The sequence below is a fragment of the Arvicanthis niloticus genome, chromosome 16, assembly GCF_011762505.2.
Source record: "Arvicanthis niloticus isolate mArvNil1 chromosome 16, mArvNil1.pat.X, whole genome shotgun sequence".
NCBI classification, from domain to species: domain Eukaryota; kingdom Metazoa; phylum Chordata; class Mammalia; order Rodentia; family Muridae; genus Arvicanthis; species Arvicanthis niloticus.
In genome coordinates this window covers 18,376,204-18,399,254 of record NC_047673.1, presented here as the reverse complement: position 1 = coordinate 18,399,254, position 23,051 = coordinate 18,376,204, and the positions used below count along the sequence as shown (strand labels likewise).

General features: G+C 43.0%; 1 long non-coding RNA gene across 3 annotated transcripts in view; it reads right to left on the bottom strand.

Moving 5' to 3' along the window:
- LOC143434666 (uncharacterized) overlaps positions 1 to 21,108 on the bottom strand; it is a 29,994-nt gene extending 8,886 nt beyond the window's left edge. The window contains exons 1-7 of one of the 3 annotated variants that reach the window (XR_013104321.1): positions 20,969 to 21,108; positions 18,543 to 18,693; positions 15,884 to 16,036; positions 15,560 to 15,638; positions 14,402 to 15,118; positions 7,656 to 7,889; positions 4,674 to 5,485 (exon numbers count right to left, since the gene is read on the bottom strand). This is a non-coding gene — a long non-coding RNA (uncharacterized LOC143434666). Of the gene's footprint in view, positions 1 to 4,673; positions 5,486 to 7,655; positions 7,890 to 14,401; positions 15,119 to 15,559; positions 15,639 to 15,883; positions 16,037 to 18,542; positions 18,694 to 19,089; positions 19,449 to 20,968 lie in introns of those variants that run through there. The other 2 variants (XR_013104320.1, XR_013104322.1) reach the window with 2 other exon arrangements.
- Positions 21,109 to 23,051: the final 1,943 nt, after the last annotated feature.

Genomic DNA, 23,051 nt, shown 5'->3' with positions numbered 1-23,051 from the left:
GGGTGTCCTGCAGATGCTTAGGTCTAGCTGTCCCAGGCACCTCAGTTTCCTCACGTCTGGAGATGATCATATCTGCTTCCAGAGGACATCAGATTTCAGATCTTGCATGGAAGGTATCTAACCCGTAGCAGTAGTGAAGTGCAGGACATCAACTGTTAGCACCATAGCCTGGTGCTATGGGAAACATGACTGCACAAAACTGCTCTAATGTCCTGTAAGAAAATCTTGGTATAGATTGGATTTATTTTCACATACTTTCTCTGCAACCAAGTATTCTAATTTGTGTTCACTAAAAGTTTCAGTCACTCTCAACAAGAGAAAGAGGCTTGGGGAGAGAATGGACATCAAGTATACCAGATAACATCAGGACTAGGGGGTGTGTGTGCTGTTTTACAAGAAAAGAGAATGGAGGCAAACCAAACTCAGCCCTGGCTTTCCATTCTTGTGCTCACAGCTGTTTGGGAGGTAAGGCTCGAGAAAGGGCAGGGTCAGGTCAGCCCGTTCTGCTGTGGACTTGTGTGAACTCTCCTAGGATGGAGCAAGGCTCCAGCAAGTGACAGAGTGATATCTCACTTGTTCCAGTGCAGAAGTCCAAGTTCTGCTTCATTTTTAGCTCTTTGGTGGGGCTCAGAGGGAGGGAGGGCCCCAGGAGTAGGCAGTCAGTGACTCTGAGTCACCCTAGACAGTATTTGTACATCTGGATGCAAGAACAGCCACAGGGGGCTGGAGAGATGGCTCAGTGGTTAAGAACACTGCTCTTCCAGAGGTCCTGAGTTCAATTCCCAGCAATCCACATGGTGGCTCACAACCATCTATAATGGGATCTGATGCCCTCTTCTGGAGTGTCTAAAGACAGTTACAGTGTACTCACATACATAAAATAAATAATTCTTTGGGGCTGGAGAGATGGCTCAGTGGTTAAGAACACTGGCTGCTCTTCCAGAGGCCCTGAGTACAATTCCCAGCAACCACATGGTGGCTCACAACCTTGTGTAATGGGATCTGACGCCCTCTTTTGATGTGTCTGAAGACAGCTACAGTGTACTCCTATACATTAAATAAATAAATAAATCCAATTAATTAAATAACTAAATAAGAAAGAGAGAGAGAGAGAAAGAAAGAAAGAAAGAAGAGGAGGAGGAGGAGCCAAGGGTGGGGGAAGGAGAGCTTCTCTTGGTATCCACATTAGAAGGTAGTAATTAAAAGGCATTGGTATCTTTCCTAAAGAAAAATGTGTTTCTTTAGGAAGAGAAAGCCTAAAGACAATCTAGCACAGTGAGAAGGGACAGCTAGGACAAATTCCACTGTAGAGCAGCCAACTGTAATAATTAAGCATCTGCAAATGGCTTTTCAATAATCTCTTTAGTGAAGTGTCTTTATTATTTTAGCAAATCTAAAATGTCTCCTAAAGCCCTCTATTTAGGCTTTATTCCTCTTATTTAATCTTCCTCTCATTTGTAAATTCTTTTACTATGTGGATTTTGTGGTTTAAGTAGGAAATATTATATGCATCTGTCTTAGTGTGTTTTTTTCTGGTAGAATAAGTGAGTGACTTCCTGTTAATCATGTGACCTCATTGTTGGTGAACTGGACAGGTGTGCCTCCAGCTAGCCTTTATTTCAATTCTTGATCTTCTCTGGTCCAGTCCTATCCTAAACACAGTGTGTAAATTCCTGCCCCTAAAACATGCTGATAAGGGACTGGTGTATAGCTCAGTGGTAGAGCACTTCAGATTTAACCCCTCACCCCCCCCCCCCAACCACAAAGAAAGAAAATAAGAGAAGGAGGGAGGGAAGTGGAAAAGGAAGAAGGAAGGAGAAGGGGAAAATGTAGTCTTCATATATAGCTTTGTTGAAAAATGTATGCAAATTTGTATGCAAATTGTCAGGCCATAAATGTCTTCTGTTCTTATTATCGTATTCCTATGGGGAGCATTGATCCAGTACAGGGGGAGCAGGTCTGAAATGGATCCATTGTACTTGATGAAGAGTGAGAGAAAATCTACATGTCTCTGGAGAATGGAGCAGACCACCTTAGGAAGACATTCTCCTAGAATACATGCCCAGACAATAGCTAGCTCCTTTCCCTACAAGCAAGCTCCCGAGACAGGAACTGCAATGTACTTCGTGCTCCCAACCTCCACCAAAGAAAGATGCACACAGAACCCAGGTATCAGTGCAGACCCAGGAGAAAAGAAGGGTCTGCGAAGGGACACTCCCTAGAAAACCTCTTGTGTCTGTTAGCTGCCCCCACAAGGCCAGCTCCCCCCATCAGCTATGAGACTCACAGGCCTTTGCAATCGAAGAAACCTTTCTCCACTTTCAGCCCAGATATCCAAGGCCTTGGTAGTCTCCTAGGACTAACCTCAATTAGGCAAGCAGTTTGTTTCTGGGTCCCTGAAGTTCATTTGGTGGACTCAGATGTTTATCGAACCTTGGGGAGTTATTCATTAACATCAGTAAGAAATGCCTGACAAACATCTGGCTTGTTGGGGGTTGGGCTAGGTTAATTCTACTTGGAACAGCACCAATATTAGTTCTGCTTGGATTAGCACCGGCACTAATGATGACATAAGACATTTACTTCATTAGCCTGATGAAGGGAAAATCTTGCCTGTTCAGCCTAAGCCAAAAAAATAGAGCCCTGGCCCAAATATCGGGACCTGAGCCTATGGAGTAAATCAAGCTAACTGGACAGAGATGACCCAAGCACAGGGGGAAGGCTGAGCCACAGGGGAGACCCTGAGTTGGGGCTGGTGAGGACTGTACCTAAGTGTTCCTAGAGGTTGTGGGATGTGGGGGTGTGGAAAGTTGCTGTTTTATTCTCAAGGGCAATTCAAACTACCAGGGAAGCGTTTCTACATTAATACTGCAAATGTTCTCAAACCTGGTTGGGGGCAGGGAAAGTATCTCAGAAGTTAAGAGCACTTGCCGCTCTTTCAGAGGATCTGGGTTCAATTCCCAGTACACACATGGTGGCTAACAACTGTCTGTGACCCCAGTTTCTAGGAATACAACATTCTCTTCTGGTCTCTATGGACATTATGCATACAAGTAGTGCCCAGATATACATGCAAGCAAAATAGCATTACATGCAAAACACCAGTACATGCAAATTTTAAAGTAAATAAATAATCTTAAGGCTTAGCCTTAGTTTGTACCCAGGGGATAAAACTGCCTGTTTCTGCTGCAGAGTACCTTCCCTCCTCTCTCCATATCATTCACCTCAAGTGCATATGTCTCAGTTCCCTACAAACACTCATGTTGAAAAACACCAGGGATATAGCAGGAAATAGGCGAACATGGTTTCTGAGTTTTGTGGTCTCTCTAATGAAAGCTGCAAGTCAGAGGCTGGGCTACTATAGATGGAATTGCACTTCAGAGGTTGCAGAGCAATTGGGTAGGCAAGAAAAGCCTCATGGTTGGATGAACAGGAGTAAGTAATAGATTGCATCTGATGGAAAGCATAGACTCTGATAGAATGCACAGCTACTCAGGAGAGAAAGCCTAGAGCAGCGGTTCTCAACCTTCCTAATACTATGACCCTTTAATACAGTTCCTCATGTTGGAGTGGTGATGCCCAACCATAAAAATGTTCTCATTGCTGCTTCTTAACTATAAACTTGCTGTTGTTATGAATCATACTGTAAATGTCTGCTATTGCGACCCCCATGAAAGGGTCACTCAACCCCTCAAAGGGATCGAGACCCACAGGTTGTGGACCGATGGCCTAGACAATGCAGTGGTTCTAGACCACCAGTTCCAATAAAACTAGCAGAGAAAGCATGGACAAGACGGGATAAGATCCACAGCTCCTGTCAGCTGTGTGGAGGAGTTTGACAATGTTTGTCTCAGATTTTGCTTTCTAATCTGTCTAATCTAGAAACGTTGGTCAGAAGTTCACTACAGACAAAAAGTAGGATGTCCTAGAAAACACTTTCTATCATTCTCCTCGTATTGAGGGTGTGTCTCTAAGCTCAGGGCTTTGTGGTTTTCCAGACTCCTCTGCATTTCGTCGCTTTTTTCGATCCAGCGATGACAAGTGTTGGCAGTGATGATTATGTTTCTACTCTCATTCGGATCCATGTACAGGACCCCAATCCATGGTTGTCACTCCAAGATGGCCCCCAGCCCAGATCGCACCTTTGGGTTGGGAAATCCTGGGAAGAGACAAGGGAATCCCTGGAAACAGAAGCTTCTTCCTCTGCTGGTCTCATCTAATACTCAACTGCATGGATCTGCCCAAGTCTCAGCCCCAGCACAATATACCCTTTCATCTCAACTCTTTGGGAAATGCCGAGTCCCCACTGCACACTTACGAAAACAAAACTGTGTCTGTTCAGGTGCAGTCTGTTTCAACAAACTTGCTCTGTCTTGTCAGGTGCCTCAAAAATATGTTTGCCCTTGTGTTTACAGATGGGATCAGGCTGGTGTTAAATGAATCACATGGCCTCACCCAATCAGCTTAGCATAGCAGAACTCCTTAGCATAGTGAGAATCTGCAGTCTTATTCCAAAACCAAGCATCCAGTGAGGCCAGCTTTGATGGCTACAACTTAATTTCCCTGAATAAACAGAAAACAGTCCGTTGGTGTAACCTAATTGAATTTATTACAATTGACAATATTAAAATTAAAAGAAAAAGAAAGAAAGAAAAAACCCTGTTCTTCTCTGGTTCTGCTTTTCAGTGACCTAATGAGACGGAAAGGGACAGTTGGCAAAGTGGGAGATCTTGCTGTGTTTTTCTCTTCATGCTGGAAGCTGAACTTGGAGGCCCACTGTGGCCTGTTAGCTCTGCTTGTTCCTTGGCAGCAAGAAAGGTAGGAGGGAGGGGCGGGCAGAGCAGCCACAGGGTAAATTCTGGGCGCTTAAGTTTTCCCACTTTCCCTGCCTCCACTCTGCCAACAATCCCTAACAGGAGGTTGTAACTTCCCTGGACCAGGCCCGGATTCAAATGACTACAAGGCTTTCTGCAAATGTAAAATTTTAATAGAAACAATTAAATGGAAAGGGTATGTGATCCAGTGTTAAATCTGGAATTCCTTGGCAGTCAGAAAAAAAGATGTTCTGTGAGGTGTAGTTTGGGATGTGAATGGGTAAGCTTAGCTCTGCATCAGGACCAAGGGGCTTAAAGGGAGTGGTTGCTGATGATTGAAAATAACCAAGTCAATTCTGAGTTCTTCATTTAGAAGAAGGCCATCTCTGGTATCTGCTGGACTCGGCAGGACATCGAAGCCAATATTGTTGCTCTCAGTGGGATTCAGCACCGATTGGGTGACTCTATATTGAATGAACTGAACCATTCATTCATTTAGCCCCATACTGTGGAGCGCTCGTCAGCTCATCTTGAGGAAGGGAAATCAGGAGCAAGAGGGTGAGCATAAAGCCCAGGGCTGGGATCCAACTTGAGTCCTAAGTTTGTTCCCTTAGTGCTGATTATCCCAAAGAACTCAGGCAAATTGGATGAACACTTGACTCCCATGTCATCTATGAGGGAAAAAAAAATATGTGTAGGGATAAATCTCCAACCCAAATAGAACCCATCAAAGAAAACACAACTCAATAATTATGAATACAAACTGCACACCTAGATTGGGCAGATTCACCACGACACTATTCTATTTCCCATCTATGTGATCCCTTATAACTTGTGGCTTTTCCAGGCCATGTGCTTCTCCTCCATTATCCTTCCTCCTCTCTCTCCTCCCGTCGTCCTCCCACACCTTCCTCTATTTCTCCCCACCCCTTTCTCCTTTCCCCCCCCTCCCTTCCTCTCTTCTTCTCCCAGCTCCACCTCCACTTCTACTGCCTAACTATGGAGCTTCACTGTGAATACAATGTAGCAGAATAAAGATCCTGCTACATTTATGTGTAGTGGGTCGTCCTAATGCTGCTTGTACTCTAATGCTAATATTGGGCCCCAAGGCTGGCTGCCCCAAAGAGGAGAGATGTCCCCTTAAGAAGATTAGAAATAACCTGCCCCCAGGTTATTTCTGATTGGAAAATAAAGATACCAACACCCAATATCTGGGTAGAGAGACATAGGTAGGGGTTAGGTTTCTCAAACTTAGGGTCAGAGAGGAAGCACAAGAAAAAAGAAGAAGGGAGGAGGAGGAAGAAGAAGTCACTATGAGTGAGGAGTCAAGAAAACATGGCCCTGAGGGCTGGCCAATTGGAGCTAAGAGCAGCCCAGATGAAACATGGTAAGTAATAGCGTGGGGTTATTGATAGGAAAGTAGATTCTAACAACATAGAAACTAGTATCTGTCCAGCTCTTGCGCTGATGAAGGCATATTGTAAATATAAAGGTGCGTGTGTCTTTTATTCAGGAACTAAAGGGTCAAAGGTGGGTGGGGTAGAAACCCTGAGTCAGGATTAAATAATTTATAGAACACTTTCATGTTACTTTCCAACAATGTCAAAGCATCAACCTTACAGTCTCTGCCACTAGATCATTCATTTTGTCATGCCTACTCTACAGGCTGTGCAGGGGTAAACCCCTTCCTACTGTAGACACTGGCCTGACCACCCTGGAGTGCATACATGTATACACATACACACACACACACACACACACACACACACACACACACACACACACACCTTCTACATGACTCGGGCAGGTTTATTCACAGATAATGGTCTCAGTGTAGCACAAAGGTGGTCCTGGGATGGAACCAGGAATTGAAGGCTTGATGAGCGTCATGTTCTATACAGCATAGGAGACAGCCAAGCTTGCCTGTTTAAGTCCCAGATGTCCAACTTTGCTCTGAGCTTCCCAGAGGTGAGACAGACGAATGCACACTCATCTCCCAAGGACAATACATCCTCTGATTGCCTTTTAAATGCCCACACACACACACATACACCCTCCTGCCCACCCTTAACCCAATCCCTTCTTTGAAAATCATTAATCCCATCATTTGTCTTAGTGCGTACTGTGAATCTAGTATCTTTCCTTTCCTCGATAGTTCTCTGGCTCCACAGAGAAAACACAATCTTTGTGTCTGTGTCTAAGGCAGGTGGGCCTCACAGAGGACCTTTTCCGGATTGTAATTCATTTTTACCTCTAACATACATTACTATTATTAATATATTAAGATAATAATTATTATTAATATATTACTATTATACTATATATACTTACTATTTCTTCTTGAGTTGAACCACTGAAGGAATTTGTGATATTTTCTGTCTCCAAACACACACACACACACACACATATATATAAAATGTATGTATGTGTGTGTGTGTGTGTATATATATGTATGTGTATACATACATATGTATGTGTATATATATATTTGGAGACAGAAAAAAATCACAAATATGTGTGTATATATATATATATATCATATGTATAAAATCACAAATACATATATGTATATGTATTTGCATATATCAGTCACATCTCATTGTGCAAGGATGAGTTCATTGCCAAAAGAACTTCATTATGTCTGCATAAACATGCTTCTTCCTAGTAATTTAATGCTGACCTTATTATGCTAAAAGCACAATTATCTGCAAGCCTTGCCTGTACACTTTGGATCACGTTGCAAATTCCTTTTTCACTAATCTGCACCATTCAGACCCCTCCACTTCTCTCCTAGTTGCTGAAGGGTATGTAATATCAGAGGCTGCATGTGGACATGCCTACCTTTGTCTCGGGGCAGGGCTGTGGTGACCAGGATTGTACTATGTTCGTACCATCCAGAGCTTCGTGGTTACTTGGTCGTTTGTTGTTAACTGTCGCGGCTTCCCAGATGACCTGGAATTTGCTCATTACAGTTTCACAATGGGGCCCAACTTGAAATTGTCTTCTGGGCTGACCAGCGTCAGTCTTTGTGTCCATTTGATCTGGCACACTGGATGGTCTTGCTCCCTCTGTAACCTGAACATTGGCAAGGTTAGAGCCTCCAGGGTGTTTCTCTGCAAACTTTCGATTCTGATAAGTCAGTTGCCTAGAGCTGATGTGCAAATCACAACCCTGGTAGCTTGAAACACCAAAAATTTATTCTGTCAGAGTGCTGGAGGCCAGAAATCAGATGTAAGGAGTCTACAGGGATTTGCTCCACCCCCTCTCCCTTCCCCAGGAGCTCTAGGGAGGAGCCCCTTTGGTGTCTCCTCCAAGCTGCCAGCTTAGCTTGGCTTGGCTTACCACCCCTCTGGGTTCCTTCATCACATTCCTTTCTCTTCTGAGCACCTACCTGTTTCAAAACTACCTGGTGCAAGCTTACTTCTCGGTTTGCATTAGTGGGAAATCCAAATAACACAGTATAGCTTTTCTAGGTTTCCTAGGACTTTTAACAGGTTCTGGGGATTGACCCTGGAGGGGCCACCATTCACCCACTGCCTCTGCTTGCCCTGCCTTGTCCATGCTCCCTGTTTCCCTGCCTGAGAGGAAGCCTTGCTATTTCTTCTTGAGTTGAATCACTGGGGGAATTGATGATTTTTTTTTATCTCCAAAGTATCTTTGGTTATCACAAATCCCACACATTTGCCTGACAGTAGCTCCGTGAGGTTGTTTGTTTATTTTGTTGCTGTTGTTTTAATTTTTGTTTTGTTTTCTTGCCCCTGATAGATTTTTCTTGCCACCTACTGGATCCCAATGAAGAATATTAGAGTGTGTGGCAAAAACAAACAAACAAACAAACAAACAAAACAAACAAACAAAAAAAGTCTTCTCAGTCTTATCGATCTGACATCCTCTTGAGAATCCTGCTTTTGACTATTCACCCAGCCACTGGGCAGAAAGAGATTCTAAAGTCATGAGGGCAGTTAGAGGCTAGCCCTAGAAGTGGTGAGCAACTCTCCTGCCCTCTTTCATGGCCTGAACTCAGTACCATGAACCCACTTGGCTTTAAAACAACTGGGAGATGTCACCTAGCTGTATAGTCAGCATGCAAATGAAAAGTTCACACACTGATGAGCTGCAGCAACCCCTGCCAAAGCAGAATCCTTTAGGTTGATTAAGAGACATTTAAATAGAGATCAATTTTCCTTGGTCCACAGCCAGAGACAATAGATTAAATCTAAGAGATATTAGGCATCTCTCTCTAAAAGATATTACCTCTCTCTCTCTCTCTCTCTCTCTCTCTCTCTCTCTCTCTCTCTCTCGTGTATGTGAGAGGGTATGTGTGTGCATGTGTGTGTGTGTGAGTGTGTACATGTGTACATGCATATACGGTGCCTTATGAATGAATGAATGAATGAGGTCCTTAAGTTTTAGGTATGATTCAGTTTTTGTTTGTTTTGTTTTATTTTTTCCAAAGTTAAAATGTATGTCTTACAAAACCATGGACCCCTAATGAAAGGTTCTCTAAGAGACCCAAGCACTGCAAACAGGTCTTGCCTTTTCCCCTCCCCTCTCCCTTGCTACAAACCATTAGATTACATTCCTAAAGCTAGTCCCTAAGGTCCATTCCCATATTTGGCCCTTGAGTAATTCCTGAGACTAAACACCAATATCCACCAATCAAAATTCATTATTTGTCTACACTGGCCAACCTGTCCAATCAGGACTTACCAACACATCCTAGCACAGTTCCGCTTTGCTCCTTAAAAACTGACTCCTGTCTGATTCAGAGGCAGCCTCACCCCCACTGGCTTCCTCCTTTGTGATAAGAACTTGGTGTCTGGGTCTGTCCCCTTACCAACTCTGCAGGCCTCCCAGACCCTTACAGCTCTAAAGCATAAAACTTCAAGCCAGCTGAGGGTACAAATCTCAATCCATTGTTCGCAAGCTGGACAGCCTTGACAAAGTTCCTTTAACCACTGGTTTTCAAATTTTTGAGTAAGAAGCATACACTACACAAACATGTAATTTACATACATGCAAATATGGTTATAAGTTTATGCATGTGTATACATGCAAAAGCACACTCACATGTGTTCTATACACATAGGTTGAGAGCAACTTAATTTTCCAGCCAACAACAGGTCATGACCTTCAGTTTGAAATCATTAACCTCTCTGTGGTCTGTTTCCTCAAGTGAAAAACAGGCTTATTGTATGGATCAATTAAGTTGATTTGCATAAAATACCTTACACACTGATCATCTCCTACCTGGTAGCTATTATTTTTGTCGATGTTACTATGGTAACATTTAAAACTATGACTTGAAAAATTTGTCCAGTTAGTAAGGGATGAAGATAAAATTCAAATGAGGAAAATTCTTTCCATCACCTCACAGGATCATTTTAATATAATTATCCTTCTTTCTTCATTCAATTAGATAAGAAATATTAAAGTGAAAGGCCTGTGGCAGGCATGAGGGCCACACTGAGGGGACAGGCTGAATGAATCTGGCTGCTGTCTTTATGCATCTTGAGTTATATAGAGCATACAGAGTATATAGAGTATATAGAATATATAGAGTATATAGAGTATATACAATATATAGAGTATATAGAGTATATTGAGTATATAGAATATATAGAGTATATTGAGTGTATAGAATATATAAAGTATATTGAGTATATAGAATATATAGAGTATATAGAGTATATTGAGTATATTGATTATATAGATATATAGAATATATAGAGTATATTGAGTATATAGAATATATAGAATATATAGAGTATATTGAGTATATAGAATATATAGAATATATAGAGTATATTGAGTATATAGAATATATAGAATATATAGAATATATAGAGTATATTGAGTATATAGAATATATAGAATATATAGAGTATATTGAGTATATAGAATATATAGAGTATATAGAGTATATTGAGTATATTGATTATATAGATATATAGAATATATAGAGTATATTGAGTATATAGAATATATAGAATATATAGAGTATATTGAGTATATAGAATATATAGAATATATAGAGTATATTGAGTATATAGAATATATAGAGTATATTGAGTATATAGAATATATAGAATATATAGAGTATATTGAGTACATTGAGTATATTGAGTATATTGAGTATGTACACTGAGCCCTGCGGTCCAGTAGCCACAGCCACATGTGGCCATCTGAGTTTACATTAGAATGTATAAAAGTGAATCAAAATTTAAGACTTATGTTTTTCATCACACTAGTTCAGCAGCCTCATATGGCTGCTGTGTATAACAGCACCGATACGGAACATTTCTATAAGCATAGAAAGTTCTAGAGTTTAAAAAGGAGCTTTATAGGATGGGAACTCAGGCTTAAAATCTAGAGAATGGGGAAGAAGAACTCAGATGAAGTGGTCTCCCCATTTGGAAAAAGACTCGATAAATAATATTTTACAAACTTGAGCAATGCCGCCACTGGCCTAGCTAAGTGCCTCTCTTTACTCATATACATGTATGTATCCATTGGCATTTCCATCATCTTTGTATTTTCAGTTGTGAACCCAGCCTTTAACAGCCAAGCCATCTCTCCAGCCCACCTCTATGTATTCCTTATGCTAAAGTATTGTTTTCAGTTCTAAGCAGCTATGTAGATACTGGGGGAGGGAGACATGTAATACTACTCACAGGAAAACTAAGGGAGAACTGACTCCAGATGCAGACTTCAGCCCTGTCTAGAGCCTCACACTCCCAGCCCTGCTCAGCTGCTGGGTAACACTAGCCTTTTCTGCAAAACTGGTAGAGGCAAGATAGGGCCCTGGGGCATTTTGTCACCGGAGTAGAGTCTGAGCAGTCTTGTCTACAGGAAAAGCGCTAGTGTCATACTGGGGGAGTCTGGTCCAAACAGCCATTAAGCCAGAGCTTTCCTTTCCCCACTGTATATTCAGTCTAATGAGTTGGAGCTGGTTTCCTGGTGGAAACGCCCCTGGTCAGCCAGAGGGATGACAAGCTGGCAGAAAGCTACCATTCCTTGACTACAGGGGCTTAGATTTCACTTTGACTGTTCGCTGACTAAACTTCACCTTAGCTTATGCCTTGGACATGGGATCTTGACAGTTCCTTCACACCTAAACTCACCAAAGCCTACAAAAATAAAAACTATCATCATGTATTCTGCTCACATGAAGAGAGAACTGTTCTGGGGCGCAAAGTGGAGATTAATTTGTGCTTGATGATTTATCATGGATGTGATGCACAGCATAAGATCTAAGGAAAGAGCAAAAACTTTGAAAACAAGCCCGGGTTTTAAAACATAGTAAGTGTGCCAGCTATCACCATGAGCAAGTGGCCCGCTTGCTTCCTCCATTGGGTTCTTCAACTTACAAAGAAGGTTCAAATTGTCCATGTGTGCCACTCAGCATTTAATGAGGTTCCATGCATACAAATGTAACTTACGCTGGTGGCAAGATTCTTTTTGCCCTGTCTGTGCTTCCTCATCTAGAGTTTTCACATCCAGGAAGTGATGGCTAATACTGTCAACTTGGCTGGACTGAGCAATGGCTATGTGGTTTGTCAAGAATACCTCTGGGTGTGTAGGAGAGGCCATCTCCGGAGATTACCGGAGGACTCTGATGCAATGAAGGTTTAACATGTTGAAGGGTTTATATTTTCAGTGGACTATTGGTAAGTAATGGAACTGTGGAAGGGCTGGTAGGAGGAAGCAGACCACTGTGGATATCCTTGGATGCTAAATTTGCCTTGACTCCTTCCTGTGACTCCCATCTGCTCTGTTCCCTGCTGCCATGATCTGAGATTCTCTGTTACACTCCCTCCACGTGAGGCAAAACCTCTGAGACCATGAACTGAAATAGGCCCTTCATCGGGTGGTTTGTCTCCATTATTTCTTCACAGGAGTGTAGAGTCAGACAAACACCCTTGCCTTGGCTGCCTTTCCATCTGAGCCTGCCCTCCATTGGGACTTCCTCCTACCCATGATCTTCAGAGTCAATGGGAAATGTCCAGAGGGAGAGGGAGAGGATTCCAACCCACTTGAAAAGGGATTGGGTTCGGTGGAATTGGGTCAGGGTAGATGCTGCTTTTCATCCCATCCATGGGACTGAGGAACTTTATTCCTGGGGAATTATGGGAAAGGAGTAGTTAACCCTTACCCAGACTTCCTGATTACAACTCTGTGTGTGAGGAGCCATGAGGGCTGACAATTATCAAATACCGTATCAGCTCTGTGTGTGTGTGTGTGTGTGTGTGTGTGTGTGTGTATGTGTGTGTGTGTGTGTGTGTGTGTGAGCTTGACACAAGCTAGAATCATCGGAGAGGGAGGAGCCTCAGTTGAAGAAATGCCTCCATGAGATGCAGCTGTAAGGCATTTTCTCAATTAGTGATTAGTGGGGGAGGGCCCTGCCCATTGTGGGTGGTGCCATCCCTGGGTTCTATAAGAAAGCAGGCTGAGCAAGCCATGGAGAGCAAACCAGTAAGCAGCAACCCTCTATGGTCTCTGCATCAGCTCCTGTCTCCAAGTTCCTGCTCTTAAGTTCCTATCCTGACTTCCTCAACAGATGGACTAGATCTAAAAGGGTAAGCTGAATTAGTCCTTTTTTCTCCAATTTGCTTTTTGGTCATGGTGTTTTTGTCACAGCAATACAAGCCCTAAGCCAGATGCATTCCTGGGGTCACGCTGGCTCTTGTCTTCAAACCCTCAAGCCATACATCTTGATATAAACTGCTCTGGGAAGGCTTCCTTCCTTCTCTCCCCATCAGCTTTGGGTCAGTTAGTACTAAACAGTCACTTCTCAACTGTCAGTATGACCATCCCTGACACCCCAATTTAAACCTATCCCTTGCCCATTTTTATTTGTTACTATGCATTCCTTACTCATAACTCTTAGCAAAACATGGAGTTACGAGTGAACATTTGTATGAATGTTTGCTTAATATTTTCTCCCATACAAGGCTACAAACTCCTTGAGGGAAGCAACCAGGATTGATGTTTCCCCACACACACGCCCGCCCTGGGCATAGCATCAGCTCTAACACCACTGGCATTGGTTTCCTGGAATCCTAGCCCTTAGTAGCAGGCAAGCTGTAATTCAAATATACATTTTCCTCTACTCACATTCTTCCTGAGATCATGCCTACCTCAGTAAATCTTTGCAGAAAGAATAGCAGGGATTTAGATGGTTTGAAATTAAAGGAAAAGTAGAAATGAACAACACTAACAAAAGCAGCCAACGGGAAAGCAAGAGAAGAATTAAAGACTCTTCCCAGACTCTGCCAAAGAAGAATCAGCGCAATTCCCAGCCGTGCTTTTTACTTACACAGAGCTCCTGTGAGGAAGATCCTGAGCCCTAACATTGGAAACCAGGGCACATCTCCTCCCAGTTAATGAAGGAACTGGAAGAAGGGAGGTTTCATCCATTACGTGGGGAGCTCTAAGTAGATATAACTCGAGTTCTGTTACCCCAGCCCATTCTGAAGAGCAAAACCAGATTTCATTGGGCATACAGGAAGGAGGACATGGATGGAAGTGTAATCGAGCCATCTAAAGATAAATGTCCTAACTCCTTTCTCCCCAGAGACACTTACTTGGTGGCAGCATGTCCAGAAATGCTTCCGTTCTGAAGGAAGCATGAAGAAAATGATGGCATTTAACACATGTAATAGGCTTTTTCTCTCCCTCGGTGAAGCAGATACAGGCCAGATTAGACCAGATTAAAAGTAAATAAGGGCAGGTTTATTAGGAGGCAGGTCTCAGGTGGGTTCACTGATCTCACAGGTGGAGGTCAGTGAAGTCGCATATCCAGAGTAGAGTATAGTCAAGGAGTGATGGCGTGCCAGCTAGGAGCTGGGATGGTGTCCATACATGGTCAAAAACAGAGCCCCGGGGCAGGGACTCTTGGTTAGGTTGCTGGAGATGTTGGGGATGCTAGAGGAAGCAGGCAAGGCAGTTTTATCTGTGTGGGCAGGGTTAGAGGAAGAAGGGGAGATGGGGTTTCCCAGCTTGTGCAGGGAATGAGCAGAGGTTCCAGCCTAATGATGTGTAACTGTCAAATTTCCCTTAAAACTCCTTTGGGACTCAGAGAAGACTTCTCCCCACCCATTCTTCAAAATCCATTTCAACTCCTTAGCCCTTTCTTCTGCGATGACTTCTCAAAGCAATCCAAAGTATCCTCTTCTCCTTTGGCCTCTTGTCTCCTCACTGGCTTTCAGTCACACAGGACCTATCTATGGTGGTTCTTCCCTGGGTTCACTTGAGCTGGCCACCACTCGTGCCTCTTAGGATAGACACAACAGGCTATCCACCTGTAAGACAAAAGAGTGATACCCCTTGAATGATGTTCAAGTCATAAGACCTGGTGTCTGGGCACCCATGACCTGCTAATTAAGTCAAGGGCCTAGAGAGAGGAACTTATCCGAGTAGTTTAGATGGCCCTGATACAGTCTCACGAGGCCTTCTTAGAGGGAGGCCAAAGGATCAATATGAGGAAGGGAAGTGTGCCAATGGAAACAGATGTTGAAAGATAGTCTTTAATGATGGAAAAGGGTACCAGACATAGAGGAGGTAACAAGTTCATATGCCCCTAGAACTGCCAGAAGAAACCCAGTTTTGCAATCACCCAAGTTATAGACCACATGACTCATTTTGGATTTCTGACCTCCCAAAGTGTAAAGCTAAAAAAAAAAAAAAAGTTGTTTTATTTTAAGCCACTAAGCTGTGGGTAGTTTTATAGCCTCAGCAGGTACCTGATAGATGTGTTCAGAAAACTCTTTTGTCTGTGTGTAGACTTGGTGGAATATGCTGGAGGCTGATGGAATTTTTATCCTGTTTGGGGGAAAAAGTGGCCATGAAATTAAGAAAAGGGTAGGTTAGATGTGGGCATACCTAGAGGCTGACACAATCCCAGGCCTCCCTAAAACCGAGCATAGAGAGGTGTCAGCTCTGTTCCTGGTGCCAGTGAGATGCTTTTGCCCTTGGCAGGGCGATGCTCGAAGAGTCTGGCTGCCAGACTTCTTCGAGTGCACCGTTTTTAATTAAGCGTAACTTGGGCACAGCTTTCTGCCACTGACCTCCCGTGGCCCTGGCCAGCCAAGCACAGCAATGCCTTCTTCCTTGATGGATACTCTTTCTGCATGTGTGGGGAAGGAATCCTCTGCTGCCTAGCTCACAGATGAAATAGTGGCAGCCAAGCAGATGACCGTCCATGCCAAGTAACCTCGAGTCTGCCAGAGAAGTCAAATTAAAACAGGGAGGGAGAGAAATGGTTCTACATCCAAAGCATACCTACCACACGGTTCCTTCAAGCCAGGTTGGCACAGGCTCTATTCTGCTGCCCTTGGTTGGTGTGAACTGATGTTTTATTTAATCACTCACCTCCTCATGCTGCCTTGAGGGGAAAAAAAAATACAGATTTTAAAAGTTTTTTCTGGTTTGCTGGGCCAGGAGTCCAGGCAGTTCCCAGGGCTAAGCCTCAGGAAAACATTGAGGGGAAATCCTCATTATCCAGAATTAGGCATTTCACTCAAACACTGTTGAGCTCCTATGATTTACATCAGGACCATTTGCAAATCTGTCTTTGTAAGGCCAAGGGATCTTGCTTCTGTCTCTGCGGCATTTTAACTTCTGCCGCCATAATTGCAATTCTGTTTAGAGAGTCTTACTTTTTGTTGAGACATTTTTTTTAAATATATTTTTTCTACAAGGTATTTTTACCCATTTTTCTATGTTTACTAGTACAGTTTCAGATTCGAGTTTTGGGTTTCGCTAATTATTTAAAACATAGATTAAATTTATCTTAACATAAAATTATAACAATTGCATCCTAATTAAGTAGCATGTGATTTTGAGATGTGTATACATTGTGAGTTATTTAATTGTTAAATCTGTGAATATATGTCCTTTGCTGTTATCACAGTTGTATAGTTGCAGCTTTTAAACTTATCGGTAGCTACTTACCTGCTTGTTCTTCAGATCTTGCAAAACCTTGATTTGCATTTGGCTTGTGCCTGTAAATTTGTGGTTTTCCTTATGATTGCCTACGTCTTCTGGAATCACCCACTACAAACCTGTTTTGTTTGGTAAGGATGTAGCTGAAGGCTGTGAACCGTCTCTCACACACTTTGTTTGCATTCCTGAAATTTGATTCTGATTGACTGTTCTTGTAATTATGACTGTGACATGCTCCTTGACCTGAGGTCTTTGATTAGAGTTTAAAACATTTCAGGCTGTCAGTTATTTGGACTGTTGTTAAATATTTCTTTTACCGCTGTGCTAGAGTTACCAAAAAAAAAAAAAAAAAAATGTATTAAGGTGGTGGTGGTGGATGCTGTTTAATGTGCTTAAATTTTCTTCACTTTTAGGTAATCAACTTTTAAAAGAACATGGTTTTTGCATGTAAAAAAGTGTGTATCTGTGTCTATTTTTGTGACAGTACCAAGCACCATTGTCAGACACTGTGCTACCTGTGGCTGAATTCTTTTTTTTATTAGGATTGTTCTGGGTGTTTCATGCAATTTGCTGTCTCTATACATTTTAGGATTGCTTTTCCTCTACTTCTGTGAAACATGTCATTGAAATTTTGATGAGGGTTACACTGCATATGTAGACTACAACATTAATTCTGCAAATGCTGGATTATGGGAGGTGTATTAGATACAGAAGTATTCGGATGAACCTAGATGAAGAGCTACAGCTCACAGTGGAAATCAATCTTCTCCAAGGACAGACTCCATGATGGGTTGGGTATCCCATCAAGGTGGTCAGTCCTAAATACTAATACAAATAACACTAGATAGATTCAGTGTCTGAGTGTTTACACATACACATGTGTATATATATACATATATATGTATATGTATATTGAAAATATTAACCTATATTTATAAACTATATATTAGATAGATAGATAGATAGATAGATAGACAGACAGACAGACAGGAGGAAAAATACCATGAATTTGACAGGCAGGCAGTAGTGGGGGCACTAGAAGGGGTGGGGGAGTGATATAAATACATTATTTTTATCTGAAATTTTCAAAATTAAAAAAAATCTGGTGGATTCTATAGAGTCTTTTAAGTAGGGAATCATGTTTTTTCTGAAAATAGGGATGGTTTTTTTTTTCCCCTCTTCTAACTATATCCTCCTTATAGCTAGGACCTTGAGCAGTATATTGCAGAAATGCGGGTTTATGGTATGTGGCCCTACTATGTTCAGGTATGTTCCATCTCCTCCTAGATTCATCAGCATGTTTCTTGTGAACTTTATCAGTGCCTTTTCTGTGCTTATCAAAATGGACTGTGGTTTCTGTTCTCAGGTCTATTTACTCGGTATATTACGCTTCTTAATTCCATACGTGAAATCAATCTAGGATGAAGCCTATTTGGTGGCGATGTTGTTGGATTCAGTTTGCAGATAGATGCTCTGTTAACATGCTAAATTTCATTTAAAATTTATAACGCGCATTCGCTTCTTCCTCTGCGTTTGCCTCTTTTTACTGCAAGATTCTTGACAAAAATTCTGGTTTTCCCTGATACCTATTCTCTAGTTCATCACTTTCCAGTAACAGAAATTCTATTTTATTTTCCCAACTGAAATGGGTTCACTTTTTCCACATTCATTTTTCTATGTATGCTAATTGAACTGCCCTCTATATCTACACTCTTTATCTCGTGGCGTGGAAGCTGGGTTGGAATAATCCTACAAGATGCGCAGGAATCAGTAAGGCCTTACCTTTATTGCTATGCTAGCCTGTGTATAATAAGGCGACGGGCGCGGTTGGTGTTCTAACCATTGGGTTGACACACTTGACCTCAGTGAGGTAAGAAAGCCACAAAAGGGGTTTGCTTTCTGCCTGTGGTTTGTTTACATGCCAAGTTTTCATCTAAAAAAAAAAAACAAAAACCTCTGACTTAGAAGGGATAGAGAAATGACTCAGCAGTTAAGAATATCTAATGCTCTTGCAGAGGAATTGAATTTGGTTCCCAGAACCCAAATGTTCACAGCCACCCAGCTCCAGGGAATCTGATACCATCTTCTGGCTCCTGTGAGCATTGTACGCTTATACTTATGTGCGCGCACACACACGCACACGCACACACAATGTAATTAAAAATAAAAATAAATAATCTTAAGCCTGAAGAAGAGTCTGTTAAATACCATTGCACTATGCTGCCCTCTGGGAAGCAAAGATAGGTCGTCAAACTTTTACACTTACTATACTTTCTCTGAGTTTGGGATGTAAAAAATAATGAGCATTCCAGAGTTTAAATAGACAAACCTGCTTCTCTCCATTCCTTGTCTTTGTTTCTCTTGTCAGGATGTTGGAGAGGGAAATTGTAACTCTTCACTTAGTGCAACGTCTTACCCAGAATCCCACCCCCTCCCCCTCCGATCGATCTCACATCACTTCCTTAAGCGGCCATTAACCCGGAAGTGGAAGTCTCCAACACCTTCTCCACCCCACAGCTTTCCTTTCCCAGAATGATTACTTCCTCTCTGCCTTTCTGAGCTTAGCAAACCACACCAGACCTTTGCTAGGGTCTCTCCAGGCAGGTGAACTCCTTCCTGACTCACACCCGAGGTCAAATGCCTCCCTCGCTAACAGTTCAAGGTTCTCGGGCACACCATTTGGTCCCCAGGGCATCCACAGTCTAGTGCCCTGTGCTCTGTGCTTCATGTGCCTCCAACTCTGTTTTTATCATCCAGTATATTATTTTGTACATAATAGGTTGCTATAACTTTTTGATAGTCTCTTAAAGAGAGGGAAATTTTTTTTTTTAAATCCTGGTATTTCCCATCCCAAATGGTCATAGCCTTTCTGTTCCCTGGCCACCTGGACTGGAGACAAAAATATATTTTGTTCCATTTTATTGCTCCAAATTTATTTGGTTTTTTTCTAAAGTCTTAATTTTAAAAAGGTCATCAGTAGGCCAACTGTTTAAATATCTTAAATACTTCCATGGGCAGTTTACACATTGAGTCAAATTACCTATTCAGTCAGGAGCCTCTAACTCCATCTCCACTTTCATTAACTCCCCTCCCCTTTATTGTTCACACTCATTTCATCCCTTTGGCCAGAAAAGTTAAATGAGACTGGGAAAAAAAAAAAAAAAAAAAAGGCGGCTGATTTAGGCAGATGAATGAGCCTGGAGAACTATCTTCCTTAAGCCCAATCGAGTCTATGAAACAGATCAATTTCCTTTTCCATGGACAGCCTGGCGCCTGAGGTGTGACTAAATCCTCGCTTGGTTCTGTTTTCTGGATGAGCTTTGGGTTTCTAATGCCAAAATAAGGGGGTACATGGGGAGAAGAAGGGGTACATTCTGAAAGCATATTTTCCCAGTGTGCGTGTGTGTGTGTGTGTGTGTGTGTGTGTGTGTGTGTGTGTGTGTTTTCGCATGAGCACCTCCTTTAAGATCTCCCAGTGAGGGACATGACAATCCTCATAATGAATGAGGAGAAGACAGAAGCTCTAAAGTCTAGCATTCTTTGTCTGCAGCAGACACGCCCAGGACAGCCCTGTGAGTGGCTCAATACTGAACACTCTCCATGAGATCAGTCCTTGATTTGGTTGTTTCAGTCAGGGTCCTTTTGGTAGAGGGCAGGGGCCTGCTATACCCCTTGAACAACAACAACAAATCTTTAGGAATCTATACCCTCCTCCACTCATCTTAGTCTCTGTCTGCCAAGGGTGGTATGCATGGGGTTTTGAGCAATTCTCTCTTTCACGAGAGGGAAGGGACAAAAAGAACAGGATGGGGCCTGTGGTTGATGGGGATGAGACCCACAAGGCTTCTGGCAGGATTAGCAGGGAGGCTCACGGCCCTGTGGACCGTATACACATGGGTTATATGCATGAGCAGTGTCGACCACCCAGCAGCACTCGAGGACTGCCTACATGCTGGGTACTGTGTACTGAAGTTCTTGGCTAGAGGAGGAATGACACACAAATGTAACCAGAGTAGCAGAGAGTCAATAATAAATGAAGCAGGCTCAAGATTGTGTGTGTGTGTGTGTGTCCAGGAGTAAAGTCATCTGGAGAGGAGAAAACACAAGGAACAGATAGGAAAGCAAGCCCAAATGCCAAAGGATACTGCTCCTCCAACCAGAACATGTAGTTATCCTTCTTGGTCGGTGGTTAGAAGCTTCTGGCTTACCATCAGTGAACACCCCACGAAAGGAAGTTGTCATGATTAGGGGGCGCTCTTCAAAGATGGCGAAGAAAGCTGAGCTCCCGGGTGACTAATTTCACCTGGGGTACTGCAGAAAAGAACCAGATTATGACTCTTTCCCCAGCAGCATTTCACCCACAAGGGGAAACCTGAGCCAAATCCTTGAGGCGGGTCATAGGCCAGCAGTCCCCCCACAGGGCTGCAGATGATGAATCAGAGCTAAGGAAGAAATCAGGCCTCAGCAATTTGGAGGAATAATGTGTGGGCTTTGCTGATTCCAAAAAGACAAGCTGAGCAGGTCAGGTCACAGTCACACCCAGAGCTCTTGAGCAACCGCATCTGGGTTGCATCGTGTGCCAAGATGTTGTAGCTACACTACATGGCTGTTGCAGAGGCTTAATGGGTGGGTTAGAGGATTTCCATCCTCATAATTTGATATCGTTTCTGTGAATTCTCTTCTCTGTCGCTTACTTCACTGTTTAATCATTAATCGCACACTTACAGTTACTAGCCTTTTTTTTTTTTTTAAATATTTCCCTCTTGTTCCGTTCACTTGGGGTTGTCATTACCAAGTGTGGTTCCCAGCAGACCTATCATCTAAGATCATTTCAAAATGCAAACTCTCTGGTCCTCCCTCGGACCCACCAAACAAGACACTCTAGGGACTGAGCAATCTGTTTCCACAGTCCTCATGTGAGTCTGATACATGCTGTATTCTGAAAAGCATTTACCACACATTAGGGTTCTCCTGGGCAGTGGAAGCGGTGATGGCTCCCGAGAAAGGAAATAGGCCTGAAGGAGTTCTCAATGAGCCTTTCAGGATCCTGCTGATATTCTTTGTAGTAAAGGCTGATGATCGTCATCGAAAATATCCGATCACAGAAGAGGGGGCAGAAAGAACGGGAGAGCCAGTGATGGGGAGAAGGGATGCAAACCTCTGTCTTCTAAGCGTAACTCAGCCATTGCATCATGACCTCGCATCCCCTGAACTAGGCCTGCCCCAACAGTTACTGACAGACGGAGGAAGGTGGCATGGGACCCTACCTTTCCCTGGGAAAGAATCGGCTATTGAAGGATGTCAGGAGAAAAAGAGTCATTGACTTCAGTTGTCACTTCACTGAAGTGACTCCTTCAGTGATGAGCCTACCAGAATCCAGTGATGGCTCTACAGCCATGTTCATATGGGTAGCTGTAGGCATACATTGCTTACAGCCTACTTTTAATAAGGGTCCAACCTCTCCTTCAGCCCACCACCCAGCAGAGGTCGTAGGGGAGAAAAGTTATTAGGATATGGGGGAAGTTATTAGGATATACGTGGACCTGTTCAGCAATACTTCTTTGGGGGACGAGCTCGATCCTCTTGGGCAGCAGTTCAGTCACGTAGCAAACACCAAATATGACTCAGCAGCTGCAGACCAGGCCTCTCGGCAGGCAGACACCAGGCACGAACCAGTAGCTGTAATTCAATCCTGAAGAAACCGAAAGGCTCACCAACCTGCCCAAGTCAAGGCTGTGGAAGCAGCAAGGTGCCACAGGAACCTCAAGAGTAGTTTTTTAGCGAGTTTCTCTCTAGCATCACTACTGGTGAAGATCAGCAACTCTGTGTAAGGTGAACCAATACATGTGTGTCCTTTAGAAAGAACAGTGAGGCAGAGCAAACCAACCCAAGGCTCAGTGCTCCTCTCGCACTGACTATGGGGTCATATTTATATTCTTTCATCAAGCGTGCTTTCACATGTTTGCTATATCAAACCATCCTTTCACCTGTGTGGCCCAGCAAAACATCATTTGACATAATTGGCTTTCCAAAGAAACTAGACATTTCCACTGCAGATAGCTGTTTTCATTTTTATTTATTTTTTATTTATTCACTTTACAACCCAATCGGTGACCCCCCCCAACCTGGTCACTCCCTCCCACAATCCTTCCTCCTTCTCCTCTGAGAGGGTAGAGGCCCCCCTGGCTATTACACACACACACACCAGGGTCCTGGCACATCAAGTCTCTGCAGGGCTAGGCACAACCTCTCCCACTGGGGCCATACAAGGTAGCCCAGCTAGTAGAACCT